A 23757-nucleotide genomic window follows, 5' to 3' on the forward strand; every position below is an offset into this window, starting at 1 on the left:
GGCCAGAGTTTATAGAGCGCGACAAGAAAGAAGGGAACGTCGGCATTCACCAGAACTTGCTGAAGAGGACATGTGTGGACTCCCATGTTTCACACGACGGGTCCGAAAAACTTGAGTTCCATCAGGATTCAAGCTACCCGATAGTTTCAAGAAATTCGATGGCCTGCAAGACCCCGAGGATTGGCTTGTGGATTACCTGGAGACAGTAAAATTGATAGGCGGAACCAGAGCGACAGCCATGCAGAGCATCTAGATACATCTGAGCGGAGCCGCCAGATCATGGATAAAAAAGCTTCCCCCCGGTTCCATCGACAGCTGGGAAAGTTTCGAGGACGTGTTTATCAAGAATTTCCGGTCAACCTGCAAGAAACCTGCGACACTAGAGGAGTTGAGGTCATGTCGACAAAAGCATGATGAATCAATGAGGAAGTACATTCAAAGGTGGAACATCATCAAAAACTCGGCAGAAAATATATCTGACGAAAGAGCGATAGATGCATTTGTTGCAGGAGTTCGACGAGGAGATTTCGTGGAGGACTTGGGGAGGACAAACCCAAGAACAGTATCAGCTTTAATGGAGATAGCAAACAGATGGGCAGATGGCGAAGATGCGGTACATAACAAACGACATAGGTCCCCAGAGGAAGATCGCAGTCGAAATTTTCAAAATAGACGTCGATTCCCTCGTCAATTTTCAAGTTACAATGCACCTGGCCAAATATCGACTGGCTTCCGGGGAAACAATGGAGGAAACAGTAGAGATGACTACCAGAGAAGCAATGCACAACAAGGCGACAATAGAGATAACAGGCAAAATAGCGGGCCAAGGTTCCAGAGACCTTTTGTGTCTCCCGAAGAGACGATGAACGGGCCGTGTCAGATGCATTTCTTTCTCGATAGCAATGGAAAAAGACAGTCAGGACACTTGCAAAAGGATTACCGAAATTTCCAGGCAATGTTAAGATGGGCAGGACATGCAAATGCTCAGGCAGCTCACAGAAATCCTCAAGGACCTAGGAGTGAGATTCACTTGCCACCTCCTCCCGCGGTCATAGACGAAAATCGACATCAGCTCAGAATAGCGGCAGCACCTGCTCCACCGCCCTACGTCGATCCTAACTCTAACGGAGCGGTCTCGATGATTCAGAAAGGCAGGCCATCCAATAGAGCTCAGAAAGTAATCTCGCGACAGGTGTTTATGGCAGAGAAGATGCCACCACCAACAGTCGAGTACCTTAACTGGTCAGGGCAAGATATTGGCTTCACAATAGCTGATCATCCACAGCAAGTTCCTCGACCAGGGCAGTCAGCACTGATCTTACCAGCAGTAATTGCGGGATTCGATGTATCTCGAGTATTCATAGATGGCGGCAGCAGTCTAAACCTTATGTACGCAGATACGCTAAGGAAGATGAATATTTCCCTCGCAAATTTGAAACCAACCGACACACCTTTCCACGGCATCACACCAGAGAAGCCAAGTTACCCACTGGGGAAGATCAATCTCGACGTTCAGTTCGGGACCCGAGAAAACTACAGGATAGAGAGGTTGGAATTCGAAGTTGTGGATTTCCCGTCGCAGTATCATGCTTTATTGGGGCGACCAGCATACGCCAGGTTTATGGCGGTACCACATTACACGTACTTGCTTTGGAGGTTACCTGGACCTAAGGGACCAATCACAGTCAAAGGAAGCTTCGCGCTAGCCGATAAATGCGACAAAGATTTTCATCGACTATCAGAAACTTTCGGGATGCAGGCAGAGTACGCAGCGTCAAGGCTCATGACCGATTATGATGTGCTGCCAGACGTAGGGAGGCCCAACAAGGAATCAACTTTCAATACAGCAAAAGATTCTAAGGAAGTGCAGATTCACCCGACAGATCCGAAGAAAACAACGTCCATCGCAACAAACATGGACCTCGCATAGGAAAGCGTGCTCGTCGAGTTCCTCCGTGAGCACTGGCAAATCTTCGCATGGTGTCCAGCTGACATGCCAGGAGTACCCAGGGAACTTGGCGAGCACCACCTAAACTTGGATCCTATTGCGAGACCAATCAAGCAACCTTTGCGGCGTTTTTCGGAACCAAACCGCAAAGCCATGCTGTCAGAAATTGATCGACTTAGAGAAGCTGGTTTCATCAAAGAGATATCTACTGAGGCCACTTGGGTAGCTAACCCAGTAATGGTGCCGAAGAAAAACACGAAAGTCCTGCGCATGTGTGTCGACTTTACGTGCCTCAATAAACATTGTCCAAAGGATCACTTTCCCCTCCCAAGGATCGATCAGATTATTGACTCCACGGCAGGATGTGAACGTCTTTCCTTCTTGGACGCATATTCTGGTTACAATCAGATCAGATTAAAAGAAGACGACGAAGCTAAAACAGCGTTCATCACACCGTACGGCGTATTTTGTTACAAAACAATGCCCTTCGGGTTGAAAAACGCGGGAGCAACATATCAACGGATGATGCAGAAGTGCCTAGCAACACAGATTGGGAAAAATGTACAAGTGTACATCGACGACGTCGTCGTTACATCAAAAAAGGGAGCAACACTAATCGAGGACTTGAAAGAAACTTTCGACAACCTCGACAAATTTTGTCTCAAGTTGAATCCGACGAAATGTTCTTTCGGCGTCCCTGCAGGAGAACTTCTCGGGTTCCTAGTCTCAGCAAGAGGGATTGAAGCAAATCCCGAAAAAATCCAAGCTATCGTAACAATGAGGAAGCCAACAAAGTTGAAGGAAATACAGCAGTTAACTGGGCGAGTCGCAGCTTTAAGCAGATTCATCGCCAGGCTGGGAGAAAAGGCGCTACCATTCTACGCCCTAATTAAATAAGGAGAGAAGTTCCTGTGGAACGAAGAGGCAGATAGGGCCTTCGAGGACCTCAAACGGAAATTTTCGACACCACCAATTCTAGTGGCGCCAAAAGAAAAAGAACCGCTCCTGTTATATATTGCGGCTACACCTCAGGTGGTCAGCACGGCACTAGTTGTCGAAAGAGAAGAAGAAGGAAAACTCCATGGAGTGCAGAAGCCAGTATATTTCATCAGCGAAGTATTATCGTCTTCAAAACAGAGGTACCCGCAGTACCAAAAGCTAGCATATGGAGTATTCACAACCGCAAGAAAATTGCGTCATTATTTTTCGGTGCATCCGATAATAGTGGTCAATGAGGCGCCTTTATTCAACATACTCAATAATCCAGAAGCCACAGGCCGTGTCTCCCTTTGGGGAATAGAACTTTCTCCTCGGGACATCACGTATGAAAAAAGAAAGGCAATAAAGTCACAAATTCTACCAGACTTCATCGCAGAATGGATGGAGTTGCAAAACACAGGACCTCCGGATTTATCGAGAACTTGGACTATGAACTTCGACGGGTCCAAAAGGTTAGAAGGAGCTGGAGCAGGGGTAATACTCATGTCACCTGAAGGCGACAAATTGAAATACGTCCTACGGATGACGTTCCCAAACGCATCTAATAACGAGGCAGAATATGAAGCCCTTATACATGGGATGAAGATGGCGAAAGCCTGTGGCGCAACTCGACTAAAAATATTTGGCGACTCACAATTGGTAGCTCAGCAAGTCATGAACCAATGTGATGCGGTCAATCACAGCATGGTGGCGTACAAAGAGATGTATAATGAGCTGGAGAAGCTGTTTGACGGATGCGAAGTAAACCATATCAGTAGGCTGAGCAATGATGAAGCCGATGTTCTCGCAAATATCGGGTCGCAGTGCCTCGCAATTCCCCCAGGTGTGTTCTGGGAAGAAATAACAGAGAGGTCCACGAAGCCGAAGAAATTAACAAAAAAGGAGAAGAGCGAGAAACCCTCGGGGGCTGCGAAAGAAGCATTGGAAGAAGAAGAAGAGGAACAAGATCTAGTATTGATGGTGCAAACCCCGTGGATGCAGGCGTACATATCATACATCCTAAGAAAAACAATACCCGATGATCCAGTTGAAGCAAGGCGAGTTATTAGGCGATCCAAAGCTTTCACGGTGGTCAAAGGGGAGTTATACAAACGCAGTATTTCGGGTGTGTTACAACGGTGCGTCACACCCGAAGAAGGAAGGATAATTCTGAAGGACGTACGCGAAGGAGTATGTGGCCACCACGCGAGCAGTCGAGCTATTGCAGCCAAAGTTTTTCGAGCAGGATTCTACTGGTTGACAGCAATTGAGGACGCGAAGGAGATAGTGCGAACTTGTGACGCATGTCAGAGATTTGCCGCAAAACCTCACTCTCCGGCAGCAGAATTAATGCCAATACCCTTATCTTGGCATTTTGCTCAATGGGGTCTCGATATGGTGGGAAAATTACACAAAGCTTCGCCAGGAGGATACGAGTACATGTTGGTTGCTGTCGATAAATTCACCAAGTGGATAGAAGCAAAGCCGATAAATTCACCAGATGCAGCATCAGCAATAAAGTTCGTGAAGGGCATCGTTTTCCGATTTGGAGTACCTCACAGCATCGTCACAGACAATGGCAGCAACTTTACGTCAAAGGAGTTCAAGGCGTACTGTGCAGAGGTAGGCATAAAATTGCACTTCGCGTCAGTTGCACATCCTCAAACCAATGGTCAAGTTGAGAAAGCCAATGGCATCATCTGCAATGGCATCAAGAAACGCTTGTTAGGACCACTGGAAAAAGCTCAACATACCTGGCCAGAAGAATTACCAATTGTGTTATGGAGCATCCGAACAACACCAAATACAGCAACACAGGAGACCCCGTTTTTCCTTGTCCATGGAGCAGAGGCAGTACTACCGATAGAAATAGAGCACGACTCCCCTAGAGTCACAGAGTATAATGAAGAAACTTCCAGGAAAGCATTGGAAGACGACGTCGACGCACTGGACGAAGCTCGAGACGAAGTATTATCAAGGGTAACCAAATATCAGCAGGACCTGAAAAACTACCACAGTCGACGTTTGCGACCAAGATCTTTTCAAGTTGGAGACTTAGTTTTGCGACTCAACCAAGAGCGTACTGAAAAACTCGAGTCGCCATGGCTTGGCCCCTACGTCATTACGGAAGTAATTGAAGGAGGAGCATACAGGATAAAAGACAAGAAGACAGGGGTTCCCGAGAAAAACCCCTGGAACGTGGCACAGCTCAGGCGGTTCTACGCTTAGAGTCGAAATATAGTCCTCCTCTGTAAAAATACAATGTACTGAAACGCCCGCGAGTTTTCAGACGCACTCTTTTCCTTTTTCGGGGCACCGAGTGGGGCCGAGAAAGGTTTTTAATGAGGCGGGCTCACGGTGCTGCAATATAATAAAGATAGTGGAGATATACTTCTTATTCTTCGACACGCTTAAGGGCTCAATGCCTTCAAGTCACAAAATATATACAATATAGATAAATTAGACTTACCGAAATATTTTGCCTTGGTACAAGATTACCTCGCCAAATAGAACATCGGAAGCTAACAACTGTAAATATAGCATACTCGTCAAAATATTATTGCTTTGGTCTAAGAACCTCGCAACAAAATATAGAACATGACCACCAAGACACTCGGGGGCTCATGCCCATTGATAGCAAAATATATATACCTTCTCGCAATAAGATAAAAATCTTCGAGATAACAAAATAGTGCAAACTCCAGCCAAAGGCTCGGGGGCTGGACGATCAAAAATAAAAACAGTACATACTTACAGAGTTGACAGCTTTACAATATAGATCATGTTTACAAAGGCGTATCAATGGTGAAACTACAGCAAGAAAAAAGGAAAAACCCTCAATGGATACCTAGCACATGGTCTATGGTTACTCGTTCATTGGAAGGACGAGTGCTATGTTCGGCATAGCTACCCTTCACAAAGAACTCAGCGTCCATCCGAAGAAGTTCATCCATCATATCTTCGGCTACAGGAGTCACCAGATCATCAATCTTGCTCATGTTTCTCTTTTTCTTCGACATTTTAGCCAGGCACGTGGGAACAATTTGATCCATGGGCAATTTTGGATGGCAAATCTTTATCATCATCATAGCAAATCTTGCGCCAGCAGAGAGTTGAGCCCGCACAAAGCCATGGATTCGAGGAGCATCTCGAAAATTTTCCATTAATGCAGGAAGAGTTTCTGGCATTTTGTTGCGAGGGAACATGGTTCCATAAACTAAAAATAAAGTCTTCGTATAGAAGTCAAGGAAATCACGGACCTGACCCGCACGATCCTGGAATCTGACAATTTGATGGGTACGCTCAGGAGTAACCCAAAAGTTAGAACCATGTTGCGCAGCCAGTCTGAGCAGAGCATTGGCTCGAGCTTCAACACGTTGATCTTCGGCAGGAGTATCCAAAAATGAGCCTGGTACAGTGAATAAATTGACAAGGAAGGACAAATAGCAAAAATAAAATCCAGCATGGTTAGAAACAGGAAGCATACCTGTCATGTCCAGGCTGGCGTCAGTCATTAGCTGAAGCATATAATTTTCTCGCGAGGAAGCTTCGGTAGCCTCAGCAACAGCAGCATCCTTTGCAGCAATGGCTTTTTGTGCTTGTTGAAGGGCAATTTTTTCTCTTTCAGATGCTTGTCGAGATTGTTCCATCATCGCAAGAGTTTGTTTTTTCATGGATTGGAGTTGTTGGCGCAATTCTTGCAAATCTTGCGACAGATGTTGTCCTGAAGAACCGTCGACAAGATTATCATTGACTAGTGTTTTCTTCGAGAAGGAGGAAGCAGGAGAAGTATCGGCAGAATGAGGGTCGGCAGAGTAGTTATCAAATATCAACTGGAAAAGAAAATTCCAATATCAAAGGATTGCACAAGACAGAAATCCATTGATCTTCAAGAAATTTACATGGATATTACAGAAGGAGTTCTTCAAAAGTACTAAGGTAATTGTCGCCAAAGATAATATGGTGACAATAGCTAAAGAAACAAGAAAAAATAAAAAGAAGGGGCATTCAACTAGACCTCCGGCTTTGATGAGATAGGAGTTGAAGATGGCTTGATCCCAAGATAGGACAGGATTTTCTTTGTGTTAGGCTTTGCCGCCTTGATCAACGATCGCCATTTTGTCTGCTCTATTTGTTCTGTGTCGCCTACTTTCGCCCAGTCGATAGTTTGTTGGCTATCAGCAACCAAGGCAACAGTGCTTTCAACAGCGACCTTCATATTTTCTTGGCGCATCTTCAGCCCAAGATCTTCAGGCGGATTAAAACACTTGGCAAGAGCAAGGAAAGTTGCGGGTTCCTCCTTTTTCGGGAAGAAATAGGGGAAGAGTCGCGATAGCCCTGCTTTAGCTTGATCAATGCCCTCGCGTGCTTCTGTTCCATGAAACTCAAGGAATGAAATAGCGTCAAGAAGAGGATCATTGTCAGGATCTTCAAGTTCAAATTCTTGAGATGTTTTACCTGTTACGATCAAAACTTATTGATCAGAAAACAAGTGAAGGAAAGAAAGTCCAAAGGATGTGAAGTGGTTCAGATACTTACTGACAAAGTGACGGTTTTGCGACCTTACGCGCTTAAGGATCGTCTTTTCGCGAGCAGATTGTGCAGCTATATGCTCGCTCAACGAAGTCTCGGCATCGTGAAGTCTCTTCCTAAGATCTTCGACACCCGCAGCATCGGCCTTGGCCTTGTCAGCCTCTGCTCTAGCTTGGATAGCATCTGATTCGGCCTTCTTACGAGCCTCTTCACTTTGCTCTAATTTTTGAGCAAGTGTATTGGCACGTTCGTTGACCTCCACCAGTTTTTCTGCCAAGAAAGTTAAATTTAGTTAAAAACATCGACAACAAAGGAGTAAGAAGGCAAGGGCAAAAAGAAGCAGCAAGGCATTACCTTCAGTCTTACTCGCATACTCACGATACCCAATGAATTGAGCACCGATACGAATAAGCTCTTTGATCATAGGCTGTCAAAGAAGGGTAAAGAAAGGAAATGTCGGTATGGGAAAAATATGATGGCATAAAGAAGCAAACAGAGGAAATATAGACAGTGACAAAAAATTAAGAACTTACATCATCCAAGAGAGGGTTAGAGGAGTTACTCAATTGGAGAGTAGGCTCCGGAATTGTTTCAACCCTTGCCCTTTTCGGTGAAGGGACAAGGGGGCTTGTAGGAGGAGTAGAAGCGCCGACGTTTTGTTGAGGAGGCGAGGATTCCTCTCCCTCAACTGGCGTCTCCGAAACAACTAGAGTATGTGACGTACTCGTTCGAGCAGCCACATCAAAAGCTGGTACTTTTTCCTCATCATCACTGCGATTAAATGTTGGCAGCATAAAAAGCAAGATAGAGAAAAATCTTCGAGTATAAAAATAAAAAAAAAGAGGTGACTTACGAACTGATGAGGGCCTCAAGGTATGGATCATAAGCTGCCTTCTGATGTGAAGGAACAGCTTCTTCGGCTTTGGAGGTGCCAGAATCTTCGACATCACTCCTTTTCCTTTTGTTCTTTGGAGAAACAGCAGGAGGAGGAGATTGTGCTGACGCAGTACCTTCAGAGGCAGCCTCCTTTTCAACAGATCCCGCAGATTTTCGAGAATCTGCGGGTTCATTCACAAAAGAGGGGGCATCTTGGTTGTCGTCGGTGACAACGGCCCTTTCCTCGACTTCTCCACCCTCAGGAAGGGGAGGAAGCGAGATAAGATTTGGATGGTTCTATATAAAAACAGGGGAAGATGTCAAAAAAAGGAGTTAAAAAAAGATAGCAAGGCAATAACAAATCAATCGACAAAGTTTACCTTGGGAAGCGCATTGGTGGCGCTGAACGGTTTTACACGACAAGAAGAAGGGACAGAATCTTTTTTGCTGAGAGAAGAGATTTTTTGGACAAGATTTTCTAAATCCTTGACCTCCAAATCCACTGACAACCGATCTGCATCCTCGTCGCCAGCATACTTCCAGAGAGGGTTTTTGCGAGCCTGAAGAGGCTGCACTCTGGTTCTAAGAAAATACGCTGTGATTTGGATGCCTGATAATTCTTTGCCGCGAGTATTTTGCAACTCATGGATGCGAGACATCAAGGCCTCCGTTGATGTTTTTTCTTCCTCGGTAGCCTCCGCATCCCAGGAGCGGCGGCGAAGGATTTTTTCGGCACCATCGAAAGGAGGGATGTTGTCTTCAGCACATCCATGGTTCTCCTCTTGAATGTACAACCACTTCTTGCGCCACCCTTGAACTGAGTCAGGGAGTTTGACGTCGAAGTAATTGACAGTGGGGCGCACAGAAATAACAACGCCGCCTATATTATAGGCGATATTGGGAGAGCCATTGCGGCGACAAAAGAAAATGCGCTTCCATAGCGCCCAGTTAGGCTGGACGCCAAGGAAGGCCTCACAGAGGGTGATGAAAATGGAGATATGGAGGATTGAGTTGGGCGTGAGGTGGTGAAGTTGAAGACCATAAACAAAAAGCAATCCACGGAGAAAAGGATGAATGGGGGCGGAAAGACCACGGATGAGATGATCGACGAAACTTACCCGATACCCCATTGGAGGGGTGGGGTAGCTTTCTTCACTAGGGAAGCACAGCGCTTTGGGCTTCTTGCTAATCCCTAGCTTCTTCAAGAGATTGATGTCTTGAGAGAAAATCTTGGACCTTTCCCACTCCGCGCTTCCCAGATCTGCGGCAGCCATTGATGATTCAGGCGTGCTGCGCTTGATCAACCGACGCGGTGGCATTAACAATGGCGCAGGAATGCAGCTTGGAGAGGATGAGCTTAGGAAGTTGTGGGGCGCAGGAGAAGGTTTTGCAAAGAAGAGCAGGAGAGCGGCGCGAGCGGAAGTGCTCGAGGAAGAAGAAGGAGATCTTATATAGAGGTGCGGCGAAGCGGCGGACCGTTGGATGGAAAAAACGTGTGACAGATGATAACCACGTGGAAACAAGGGTAAAAAAGTATTTTAACACTGGAGAAGTTACGGTACGTGCGCCGGAAAAGCGGAGGACGTGTGTCCCCCACCTACACGACGTATCAAGATAATGGATAATTTGGGCCCGCAAGGCAGTGGGAGAAAACTTCTCGCCATTTTCGGATTTGCAATCGTGGCTATCGTCAGCAATAACGTCACCTTGTCAGAGAGAAAAATTCGAATCAACAGCGGCATAAAAATGCGACATGAAAAAATATCGGAGAGCCTTTGATCAAATACAAGTTTTTGATCAAATGCTCGGGGGCTACTTTGGAAAAATGAAAAGATCAAGAAAGACAAAATAGAAATGGTATGAGCCTATGATCAAATACAAATATTTGTTCATAGCCTCGGGGACTACTCCCATCGGGAGCGCTGTTCGCGCACCCGAGAAATTATAAAACTTCGGGAGAGAAAGAAAATATAGCGGCATAAGGCGTGGAGCCTACAACCAAGGACAAGTCCTTGGCTGTAGCCTCGGGGGCTACTCCCATCGGGAACGCTGTTCGCGTGCCCGATGAAATTATAAATAAAAAGAGAGAGAGAGAAAGAATGAATGAAAAGAAGAAAGATAGAAGGGAAAAAGAGTATATTTCGAGTTATAAATAACTCTGCATATACTCCCATCGGGAGAACAATATAAGTCATCTTTGACTCAATAAAATGTGCCATTCCAACAGCCGAATAAGCACTCGACAATATATTCTCAGAACGCCAAAGTTGCGATCAATTTCTGAATGCCGCAAAACTTTGCGAAGGTAAGACCCCAGATCCGTTCTGTGAGGCGTGGCGCCGTCTCTGACGTCGGTTTGCTACTTTTATCCGTATCAATAGATACGAAGAAAAATCCTAACGGACGCGTTAGGTACCCGATAAATATAACTGGGGCTCGACAGAATGGTAAGACCTTAAGCGGCACCTGTCGAAGTTTACACCAGTATCCCGAGATCATGTCCAGGGACGTGATTTTGAAGTAGGTTTTTGCGGATTGCCACTAGAGCAGTTAACTAGTACCTGATCCGTCAGATGAACTAGCCCCAACTACCATTATCCCTGCACAATATAGAAATTTATGTGAAGAAATATAGAAAGGTTTTGAATTGTCGAGTAAAAATAAACAGTGAAGATTTTCCCTGACTCTGCGATTCAAGCAAAATCTCGGGGGCTACTGACATAGGCATCCCCAATGGGCCTGCCGATGATGGTACCCGGGGTTTATTGAAGGCTCACTACCCGAAGAATAAGAAGATTTGGAAGCCCAAGATATTGTTAAGGAAAGCTAGAGTTGTAATAGGAAGCATTATTTGTAATCTTGCAGGAGGAGTTAGAAACCTTCCCGGACTCTGTAACTTGTACAATACGAATCCCTCGGCTCCGCCTCCTATATAAGGGGGAGTCGAGGGACACAGAAGGCATCGAATCATTGTTTCTCAAACCCTAGTTTTCATATTCGTCGAGTACTTTTCGGCTGAAACCTTCGAGATCTACTTGCCCTCTACATCCAACTAAACCCTAGTCTACAATCCGTAGGCATTGACAAGTTAATACCTTGTCAGAAGGGCAACGCGGGGGGCCACACGAGGGCCCCACACACCAGGGCCGCGTGGCCAAGACCTGGGCCGCGCCGCCCTGTTGTGGCGGTGCCTCGTGGCCCCACTTCCATTCCCCCTCGGTCTTCTGGAAGCTTCGTCTAAAAATAGGACCCTGGGCGTTGATTTCGTCCAATTCCGAGAATATTTCCTTTGTAGGATTTCTGAAACCAAAAACAGCAGAAAACAGCAACTGGCTCTTCGGCATCTCGTTAATAGGTTAGTGCCGGAAAATGCATAAATACGACATATAATGTGTATAAAACATGTAGATATCATCAATAATGTGGCATGGAACATAAGAAATTATCGATACGTCGGAGACGTATCAAAGACCATATGTTGGATTCAAGATAGTTGATGTCAAGAGAGAAGTTTTTGCTCGAAGTCAGTGTCACAATCCTCCAAGCCTCATGAGTTGAGATATTGGTGACCAAGACCTAGGGCATGCAATCAACTGAAGTGTTCCGGATTGAATGATGGATGAGTGTTGTCATCAAGGTCAAGCGGGATGCGGTTAATTCTCTCGCCCTCTTAGGGTGTCGGGTCACGATGTGAAAAGGGAGAGAAAGAGCGCTCGAAAACGGAGTTCGGAAGAGCGCGACAAGGTAGTCTCCTCTTTTCGGGTTTCTCTTGAGTATAGGACCCCACGCTATTAAGAGGGGATCGGGGTCGTTATTTGGTTCTTTGGCTCAAATCACCTTTCTCTCTTACCCTATTTGTTTGACATCTTTCATCCACATTATCTTCGCCACCGCATGCCGCCTTTGGTTTCCTCTTTTCCGATTCTCCAAAGGTGGCTCGAATTTTGCTCGGCGTTTGCCATATTTTTTGTACCTCTTTTGTTCGCCACAAAAATATTTCGCATCTTGGTTTTAATTTATTCTCCACAATATTTCACTCTTGCTCTTGCCAACATTTTTATCTCCAAAAGAGACTCATATGTCCTTTGTTTTCAATCCCAGATGTGCTCGAAGTTTGCTCAGTTTTTATCCAAAAGAGGCTCGATTTTTTCCAAGAATTTGCAAAAGAGAAAAAACAATACAACAGTTTTGGCCGGTCATACCGACGGCCCAATCCTGGCTCCGTCCGCACCCTTTCTAGAGAGATCGAGCTAGTATGACCACCCTTATTAGATCCACCAGGATAGAAATAAGGAAGGAGGAAATATCAATGAAACGTTGCTTTTTAATGAAGCCAATTGTAATCTAGGCCTAGTTGAAAAAGCCCTCAAAGGAAGAAGATACACCTGGAGCAATATGCACGATTCTCCTTTAGTTCAGAGACTAGATTGGTTCTTTTCTTCAGTTTCTTGGTCTACTACTTTTCCAAACACCATGGCTTTATGACTGGCTATGACCACATCAGATCATGTGCTACGGTGTAATTTATATACAAACTTCCATTCCTAAATCCACCATCTTTATATTTGAGAATAGATGGTTGGATATGCCCGATTTCCAACCTTTAGTGGAAGCCACTTGGACCCAATCCATTCATTATGCTGATGCGGCCAAAGGATTACTGCCAAACTGAAAAGTTCTTTGAAAAGAGTGAAAAAAGTGGTCTAATTCTATTTCAGTTGTCCAACAGGATATTGAGGATCTGAACTCTCTCATTTCACTCATAGATTCCATAGAAAATTTCACGGATCTCACTGCAATGGAGAAACAATTCGAACTGCCATGAAAGCAAATCTTGTTGGTCTTCTCAAGCAGCAGCTTCCCTATTGGAAGCATAGGGGAAAAATCAAATGTGTCACTTTGGGTGATGAAAATTATCATTTTTTATTCTATGGATTCTAATCATAGAAGGAGAAATCATATTGCTGCCATCTCAAATACTGATGGTAGCACAATTAGTGAACATGCAACCAAAGTAGAGGTGTTGCTACATGCATATAAGAACATATTAGGTGAAATATCCCAGTATTTGGGGTTACAAAAATAGAGGAAACAAATGTGTGCATTGCATTCATGCATAGAAAATCCGGGGAATTTTCGCGCTTTAAAGTAAAACAGTCACAGTAACTGAAGTTTCACTTGACCTTGGTGGAATTGAAGTAGCTCATCAAGTCAAGCGCTATAAACCTCAATGTGACTCTATTTAAAACCTTGTTTTGGGTAGAGATGATTTGATCTAAAGGGTTAGATCAAATGTAACTAAAACCAACACAATAACATATTAATCAAGGATCAATTAATTGATCTTCTTCAAGATCATAATATGGTATTATTTGCCATAACATATGAACATATATTCAATGGTAAATCAAGTAACAATAAAATGAAGAAACCATTCTTCACTTATCTTTTCCATGTCTTAAACTAATCCTTTATCCTACCAAGAACCTCATGGTATTCATTTTACTTCATTCCTGAAAACATGACAAGGAGATCAACTCCATAATTATACATTCTTCTCTATTCAAATTTATTATACATCAAACCTAGAGAGGTGAGAGTTCTATATTATTTATTAGAGAAGCAATGACAAACTTTGAGCTAAACCCTCGATATACACCCATGTAAACAAAACATCATCTTAAGAACATAACCTTAGGATACTATTCAAGACCATCCCTAGAGAGAGAACCATCTATGTTAATCATAGATATTGATGATCACATCATTCTCTATGGAACATAATCTTAGGATGGTATTAAAATCCTTCCCAAATGAGAGAGACCATTCATACCAATCTTAGCTTTACCTATTTAAGAATAAAGGACAATCATTGAACTAGAGTATTAAGAGTACACCATAAACCCTAGAATAAACCATTCCTATATAAGAGAGCTCAAGCTATGGTGTTACACTCAAGAAAGTTAAGCCAACATTTGATTGTGAGGGAGAGAACTATCCATATACCCAAATGAGTATATCAACATTGTTTAAGTAAAACCCTAACAGAATATCTCAGGCATTCTCCTGGGATATAAACTATAGAGGCAACCATAGTAGTCCCATCCTAGAAAGTAAAATAGAAGTGCTATACCCTAGTTGATCAAGACAATGCTTGATCATGGAAGTGAGAACTCATTTCATGAGAGATAACTTAGGAAGCCAAACCTTGATCATTATAAATTAAGTAATGATCATAAGCCCTTAGAATTTGAGGTAGAAGATATTAAGAACAAGTTGATCGTGCCTAAACCATGATCATGCTCTTGAGGTATGTGAGGATAAGTTAAATCCTAATAGGATAAGTAGATATCATTCACCACATGAAATTAGAGGGAGATCACTAGTAAGCAACCCTAGGCTTATATCCCAACCGTAACTTGTGGATCACTTGGTAATCATAAGTAGAATCCTACCACATCTATATTTCATTTATTCATCAATTAAAGAACCTAAGAAAACCTTAGGGTCAAACTCTATACTTAACATGGTGAAGAACCATTCATTCTTATAACCAAAGTTAACTATAAAAAGAACCATAACCACTTTAGATACTTTATTGATAAATTGAAGATAGTAATAGAAATAAATTGGAAGAAGACAAAACCAATTCTCAAAGTCCTTAGTAACTAAAGGAGAACATCAACTATTAAGCAAGTAACCACCTTATTATGGATAGGGGATACTAAACCCGTATTGGTGCATCATTTGGGTGATCACCAATACAACCTAGTTCACACTTGAGCTCCAAACCATAAGCTATTAGGTGAATAGAATTAGAGCCCTAAAATTGCTCACTAGCTATAACTCATGCTTCAAATGTTGAATATAAGAATAACCTAGTGCTAAACCATATGATTAAAACCATATATGTAATGATCAACCATCTATCTTTGTAACCAAGATCAATCATGATGGAACCCATACCTACTTAGATACTTTCAAGGATAATGATAAGATTAACCTTAATAAGGGGGTTATCATAGAAATTATAAAACCCTAAAATCTTGGTGCTCTCATAAAGTCATGTACAAAGTGACCAATTTCCCAAATAGAAACCAAGTCCTAATACAACCTCTGAAATACTTTAAGTTGAAAGTAGCAACTCCAATACTTTCAAATAGATTAAATTCACAAGAAAAATGGAAATTAAAATGAGAACATAAAATCATGCTTAATTAAAATTGCAATAAAGGTTCATATATATTAAATGCTCATTCAAAAACAATTCAGTATTAAAATGATCTTCTTATTAGTCCTCATGAGATTCCAATTGTCAAACATCTGCAAAATAGAATGATACAAATTTGAATTAAAAATAGAATTCAAAATAGGAATGCAAAACAGAAAATAAATAAAAGAGAAAAAGAAGAAAAGCCTCACCGGACCTTACCTGGCTGAGCAGCCCATGGTGCAGCCCAGCAGCACGGCCCAAACCGCAGCCCACAAGCCAGCCCAGCAACCCACCGTACCCCTTCGTGAAATATCAACGAGGGAGGGGGGTCGTCCTCATCCTCTCCTCGCGCATGGTCGACAGCACGAAGCCGTGCTCGGCTTCGTCTCGTCGCTGGCGGCTCCTCCTCGACCGAAGGCGTGACGAGGCGCGTCCTGGCACCGTATAAAGCCCCGCGACGAACCCTAGCCCCAGTTCTTTTCCCTCTGCTCGATTTTTCCCCTTCCTACCGAAACCCTAGCCGCTCAGACGTCGACCATCGCCGCCGTTCGGTGCATCCCCAAGCCTCACCGTGACCACCAACGTGACCGCCGTCCTCGACTTGCTCCTCCTGCAGAAGGAATCGAGCTGGAGTAGCATGTAGCGCCATCACCGAGCTCAACTCTCCGATGGCCGGCGCCATGAAATCCGACGAACCAGACCTCCATCGACCTCGCCGACATGCCCGTCATGCTCACGGTGAGCTCACGCATCTCCTGAGCCTCATATTGCATCAAATCGTCGCCCGTAGTCTCCTAGCCGCGTGTGCCCGTGTCCGCCGCCGTTCAGCCTCGCCGGTGAGTGCTTGATGTCTACGTGTGCTTCTATTCTTGTAGACAGTGTTGGGCCTCCAAGAGCAGAGGTTTGTAGAACAGCAGCAAGTTTCCCTTAAGTGGATCACCCAAGGTTTATCGAACTCAGGGAGGAAGAGGTCAAAGATATCCCTCTCATGCAACCCTGCAACCACAAAGCAAGAAGTCTCTTGTGTCCCCAACACACCTAATAGGTGCACTAGTTCGGCGAAGAGATAGTGAAATACAGGTGGTATGAATAAGTATGAGCAGTAGTAACGGCGCCAGAAAAGTGCTTGCTGGCGTGCAGTTGATGGTATTAATATTGCAGGAACTAAAGATGTAGTAAAACAGTAAACAAGCAGCGATAGCAGTATTTAGGAACAAGGCCTAGGGATCATACTTTCGCTAGTGAACACTCTCAACATTGATCACATAACAGAATAAATAAATAGATGCTAGACTCTACACCCTCTTGTTGGATGATGAACACCACTAACTGTGTAGGATTACACGAACCCTCAATGCCGGAGTTAACAAGCTCCACAATATTCAATGTTCATATTTAAATAACCTTAGAGTGCATGACAGATCAACGTAACCAAACCAAGTACTAACATAGCATGCACAATGTCACCTTCACACTACGAAAGGAGGAATAGATCACATCAATACTATCATAGCAATAGTTAACTTCATAATCTACAAGAGATCACAATCATAGCCTACGCCAAGTACTACACGATGCACACACTGTCACCATTACACCGTGCAGGAGGAATAAACTACTTTAATAACATCACTAGAGTAGCACACAGATAAATTGTGATACAAAACACATTGCAATCATAAAGGGATATAAATAAGCACTTCACTATGCCATTCATAACAGCGAATAAGTATTCTGTGAAATATAGCCTAAGAGACCCACACGGTGCACACACTGTCACCTTTACACACGTGGGACAAGGAGTCTCCGGAGATCACATAAGTAAAATCCACTTGACTAGCATAATGACATCTAGATTACAAGCATCATCATATGAATCTCAATCATGTAAGGCAGCTCATGAGATTATTGTATTGAAGCACATAGGAGAGAGATGAACCACATAGCTACCGGTACAGCCCCGAGCCTCGATGGAGAACTACTCCCTCCTCATGGGAGACAGCAGCGTTGATGAAGATGGCGGTGGTGTCGATGGAGAAGCCTTCCGGGGGCACTTCGACGTCCCGGCGGCGTGCCGGAACAGAGACTCCTGTCCCCCAGATCTTGGCTTCGCGATGGCGGCGGCTCTGGAAGGTTTTCTCTGGTTTCGTCGAACGTGTTAGGGTTTTCGCGACGGAGACCTTAAGTAGGCGGAAGGGCTGGTCAGGGGGCCACACGAGGGCCCCACACGACAGGCCGGCGCGGCCAAGGCCCAGGCCGCGCCGCCCTGGTGTCTGGCCACCTCGTGGCTCCACTTTGTAAGTCCTCCGGTCTTCTGGAAGCTTCGCGTAAAAATAGGCCCCTGGGCGTTGATTTCGTCCAATTCCGAGAATATTTCCTTACTAGGATTTCTGAAACCAAAAACAGCAGAAAACAGGAACTGGCACTTCGGCATCTCGTCAATAGGTTAGTTCCGGAAAACGCATAATAATGCCATATAATGTGTATAAAACATGTAGGTATCATTAATAAAGTAGCATGGAACATAAGAAATTATCGATACGTCGGAGACGTATCAGCATCCCCAAGCTTAGTTCCTGCTCGTCCCGAGCAGGTAAACGATAACAAAGATAATTTCTGGAGTGACATGCCATCATAACCTTGATCATACTATTGTAAGCATATGTAATGAATGCAGCGATCAAAACAATGGTAATGACATGAGTAAACAACTGAATCATAAAGCAAAGACTTTTCATGAATAGTACTTTCAAGACAAGCATCAATAAGTCTTGCATAAGAGTTAACTCATAAAGCAATAAATCAAAGTAAAGGTATTGAAGCAACACAAAGGAAGATTAAGTTTCAGAGGTTGCTTTCAACTTCAACATATATATCTCATGGATAATTGTCAATGCAAAGCAATATAACAAGTGCAATATGCAAGTATGTAGGAATCAATGCACAGTTCACACAAGTGTTTGCTTCTTGAGGTGGAGAGAGATAGGTGAACTGACTCAACATAAAAGGTAAAAGAATGGCCCTTCGCAGAGGGAAGCATTGATTGCAATATTTGTGCTAGAGCTTTGGTTTTGAAAACATAAAGAGAGCATAAAAGTAAAATTTTGAGAGGTGTTTGTTGTTGTCAACGAATGGTAGTGGGCACTCTAACCCCCTTGCCAGACAAACCTTCAAAGAGCGGCTCCCATGAATTATTTTTATTTTTGGGTGGCACTCCTTCCAACCTTTCTTTCACAAACCATGGCTAACCGAATCTCGGGTGCCTGCCAACAATCTCATACCATGGAGGAGTGTCTATTTAGGTTAATTAATTTGGGACTGGGAATCCCATTGCCAGCTCTTTTTGCAAAATTATTGGATAAGCGGATGAAGCCACTAGTCCATTGGTGAAAGTTGCCCAACAAGAATGAAAGATAAACACCACATACTTCCTCATGAGCTATAAAACATTGACACAAATCAGAGGTGATAAATTTTGAATTATTTAAAGGTAGCACTCAAGCAATTTACTTTGGAATGGCGGAGAAATACCATGTAGTAGGTAGGTATGGTGGACACAAATGGCATAGTGGTTGGCTCAAGGATTTTGGATGCATGAGAAGTATTCCCTCTCGATACAAGGTTTAGGCTAGCGAGGTTTATTTGAAACAAACACAAGGATGAACCGGTGCAGCAAAACTCACATAAAAGACATATTGTAAACATTATAAGACTCTACACCGTCTTCCTTGTTGTTCAAAACTCAATACTAGAAATTATCTAGACTTTAGAGAGACCAAATATGCAAACCAAATTTTAGCAAGCTCTATGTATTTCTTCATTAATGGGTGCAAAGTATATGATGCAAGAGCTTAAACATGAGCACAACAATTGCCAAGTATCAAATTATTCAAGACATTTTAGAATTACTACATGTAGCATTTCCCGATTCCAACCATATAACAATTAACGAAGCAGTTTCAACCTTCGCCATGAACATTAAAAGCTAAGAACACATGTGTTCATATGAACCAGCGGAGCATGTCTCTCTCCCATACAAGCATTTATTCGAACAAAAACAAAAACAAAAGCACATAGACGCTCCAAGTAAAGTACATAAGATGTGACCGAATAAAAATATAGTTTCAAGAGAAGGAACCTGATAATTTGTCGATGAAGAAGGGGATGCCTTGGGCATCCCCAAGCTTAGATGCTTGAGTCTTCTTGAAATATGCAGGGATGAACCACTGGGGCATCCCCAAGCTTAGAGCTTTCACTCTCCTTGATCGTAGTATATCATCCTCCTTTCTTGACCCTTGAAAACTTCCTCCACACCAAACTCGAAACAAACTCATTAGAGGGTTAGTGCATAATCAAAAATTCACATGTTCAGAGATAACACAATCATTCTTAACACTTCTGGACATTGCCCAAAGCTACTGGAAGTCAATGGAACAAAGAAATCCATCCCACATAGCAAAAGAGGCAATGCGAAATAAAAGGCAGAATCTGTCAAAACAGAACAGTCCGTAAAGACGAATTTTAAAGTGGCACCAGACTTGCTCAGATGAAAATGCCCAAATTGAATGAAAGTTGCGTACATATCTGAGGATCACGCACCTAAATTGGCATATTTTTCTGAGTTACCTACAGAGAATTCTGCCCAGATTCGTGACAGACAGAAATCTGTTTCTGCGCAGTAATCCAAATCTAGTATCAACCTTGCTATCAAAGACTTTACTTGGCACAACAATGCAATAAAATAAGATAAGGAGAGGTTGCTACAGTAGTACCAACTTCCAAGACTCAAATATAAAACAAAGCTACTGTAGCAAAATAAACACATGGGTTATCTCCCATGAAGTTCTTTCTTTATAGCCATTAAGATGGGTCAGCAGTTTTAATGATGCACTCCCAAGAAATAAGAGTTGAAGCAAAAGAGAGCATCAAAAAGCAAATTCAAAACACATTTAAGTCTAACATGCTTCCTATGCATAGGAATCTTGTAAATAAACAAGTTCATGAAGAGCAAAGTAACAAGCATAGAAAGATAAAACCAGTGTAACTTCAAAAATTTCAGCATATAGAGAGGTGTTTTAGTGACATGAAAATTTCTACAACCATATTTTCCTTTCTCATAATAATTTTCAGAGGCATCATGAACAAACTCAACAATATAAGTATCACATAAAGCATTCTTATTCTCATGCATAAAAGTATCATTACTCTCCACATAAGCATAATCAATTTTATTAGATGTAGTGGGAGCAAATTCAACAAAGTAGCTATCATTATTATTCTCATCATCAAATATAGGAGGCATATTGTAATCATAATTAAACTTATCCTCCATAGTAGGCGGCACCAAAAGACCACTATCATTATAATCATCATATATGGGAGGCATATCATAATCAACATAAACTTTCTCCTCAATACCCGGAGGGCTAAAGAGATCATTTTCATCAAAACCGACCTCCCCAAGCTTAAATTCTTCCATAGCATTAGCAACAATGGTGTTCAAAGCATTCATACTAATAACATTCCCATTAGCATGCATAAGTTCCATGGGTTTTTTAATTTTCTCTTCAAACACATCATGTCCTAATTCAAGATAAAGTTCATAAAGATCTCTCATTTTATTGTTGTCTTCCATTAAGCCTTACTAGTGTAAAACAAGAGACAAAAAGATGCAATTGCAGGATCTAAAGGAAATAGCTTCGAGCACTTACACAACGGCAACAAAAAAGTACTTAGTTACCTGGGACCGGAGTATGAGTGTCTTTTACCTTTCCTCCCCGGCAACGACGCCAGAAAAGTGCTTGATGTCTACGTGTGCTTCTATTCTTGTAGACAGTGTTGGGCCTCCAAGAGCAGAGGTTTGTAGAACAGCAGCAAGTTTCCCTTAAGTGGATCACCCAAGGTTTATCGAACTCAGGGAGGAAGAGGTCAAAGATATCCCTCTCATGCAACCCTGCAACCACAAAGCAAGAAGTCTCTTGTGTCCCCAACACACCTAATAGGTGCACTAGTTCGGCGAAGAGATAGTGAAATACAGGTGGTATGAATAAGTATGAGCAGTAGTAACGGCGCCAGAAAAGTGCTTGCTGGCGTGCAGTTGATGGTATTAATATTGCAGGAAGTAAAGATGCAGTAAAACAGTAAACAAGCAGCGATAGCAGTATTTAGGAATAAGGCCTAGGGATCATACTTTCGCTAGTGGACACTCTCAACATTGATCACATAACAGAATAAATAAATAGATGCTAGACTCTACACCCTCTTGTTGGATGATGAACACCACTAACTGTGTAGGATTACACGAACCCTCAATGCCGGAGTTAACAAGCTCCACAATATTCAATGTTCATATTTAAATAACCTTAGAGTGCATGACAGATCAACTTAACCAAACCAAGTACTAACATAGCATGCACACTGTCACCTTCACACTACGAAAGGAGGAATAGATCACATCAATACTATCATAGCAATAGTTAACTTCATAATCTACAAGAGATCACAATCATAGCCTACGCCAAGTACTACACGATGCACACACTGTCACCATTACACCGTGCAGGAGGAATAAACTACTTTAATAACATCACTAGAGTAGCACACAGATAAATTGTGATACAAAACACATTGCAATCATAAAGAGATATAAATAAGCACTTCACTATGCCATTCATAACAGCGAATAAGTATTCTGTGAAATATAGCCTAAGAGACCCACACGGTGCACACACTGTCACCTTTACACACGTGGGACAAGGAGTCTCCGGAGATCACATAAGTAAAATCCACTTGACTAGCATAATGACATCTAGATTACAAGCATCATCATATGAATCTCAATCATGTAAGGCAGCTCATGAGATTGTATTGAAGCACATAGGAGAGAGATGAACCACATAGCTACCGGTACAGCCCCGAGCCTCGATGGAGAACTACTCCCTCCTCATGGGAGACAGCAGCGTTGATGAAGATGGCGGTGGTGTCGATGGAGAAGCCTTTCGGGGGCACTTCCCCGTCCCGGCGGTGTGCCGGAACAGAGACTCCTGTCCCCCAGATCTTGGCTTCGCGATGGCGGTGGCTCTGGAAGGTTTTCTCTGGTTTCGTCGAACGTGTTAGGGTTTTCGCGACGGAGACCTTAAGTAGGCGGAAGGGCAGATCAGGGGGCCACACGAGGGCCCCACACGACAGGCCGGCACGGCCAAGGCCCAGGCCGCGCCGCCCTGGTGTCTGGCCACCTCGTGGCCCCACTTCGTAAGTCCTCTGGTCTTCTGGAAGCTTCGTGTAAAAATAGGCCCCTGGGCGTTGATTTCGTCCAATTCCGAGAATATTTCCTTACTAGGATTTCTGAAACCAAAAACAGCAGAAAAACGAGGCGGCACTTCGGCATCTCGTCAATAGGTTAGTTCCGGAAAACGCATAATAATGACATATAATGTGTATAAAACATGTAGGTATCATCAATAAAGTAGCATGGAACATAAGAAATTATCGATACGTCGGAGACGTATCAGTGAGCGAGCTCCCGCGACCATTTAGGAGCGGCGCTGGCACCATTGTGTTCACCGCGGTGAGCTGATTCGATTGGAGTGGGTAATCGATCCGCGCGAGCCCGGGAACGGCGGCGCCGTCGCCGACATCCCGCAGGCAGAGAGCTTCCATGCCACCTCGGCGATTTTGACCTCGGCCAAAGCCACCATGGCAGGTGACCTGGCCAGGAGCCCACCAGTCATAGACTGTGGGTATGTTCTGTCCGGGTGGCTTTAGCATATTTCGTTTTATTTCAAAACTCAATAATATCTGCAACTTCAAATAATTATAGGAAATTCGTTTTAACTCATAAAAATACAAATGATATATCAAAATGCTCCTAAAAATATAATATGAAATTTTTATTTTTAATAAAAATCTAACTGTTTAATAATTGTTATTTAAGCGTTTCCTTTTATTCTTAATAGTAAAATTACCCGTGCGTTGCAACGGAAATACACACCATTAAACTATTGGTGTGACAACAAAAGTAGGCAAGAAAATAGAAAAATATGGGTGACTGAAAACAACATTATATACTATGTTCAATTCAATTGCAAATGTTGGCTAAATGTCATAAACAGATGTCAACGTCTCTAAAAATATATAACTGAAGCAATGAGGATGGTTTACTTTGCACAACGAATTGAATAGCCCAATACAATTGCTTCAAATATGAATT

The sequence above is a fragment of the Lolium perenne genome, chromosome 5 (genome assembly GCF_019359855.2).
Source record: "Lolium perenne isolate Kyuss_39 chromosome 5, Kyuss_2.0, whole genome shotgun sequence".
In the NCBI taxonomy this organism is placed as follows: domain Eukaryota; kingdom Viridiplantae; phylum Streptophyta; class Magnoliopsida; order Poales; family Poaceae; genus Lolium; species Lolium perenne.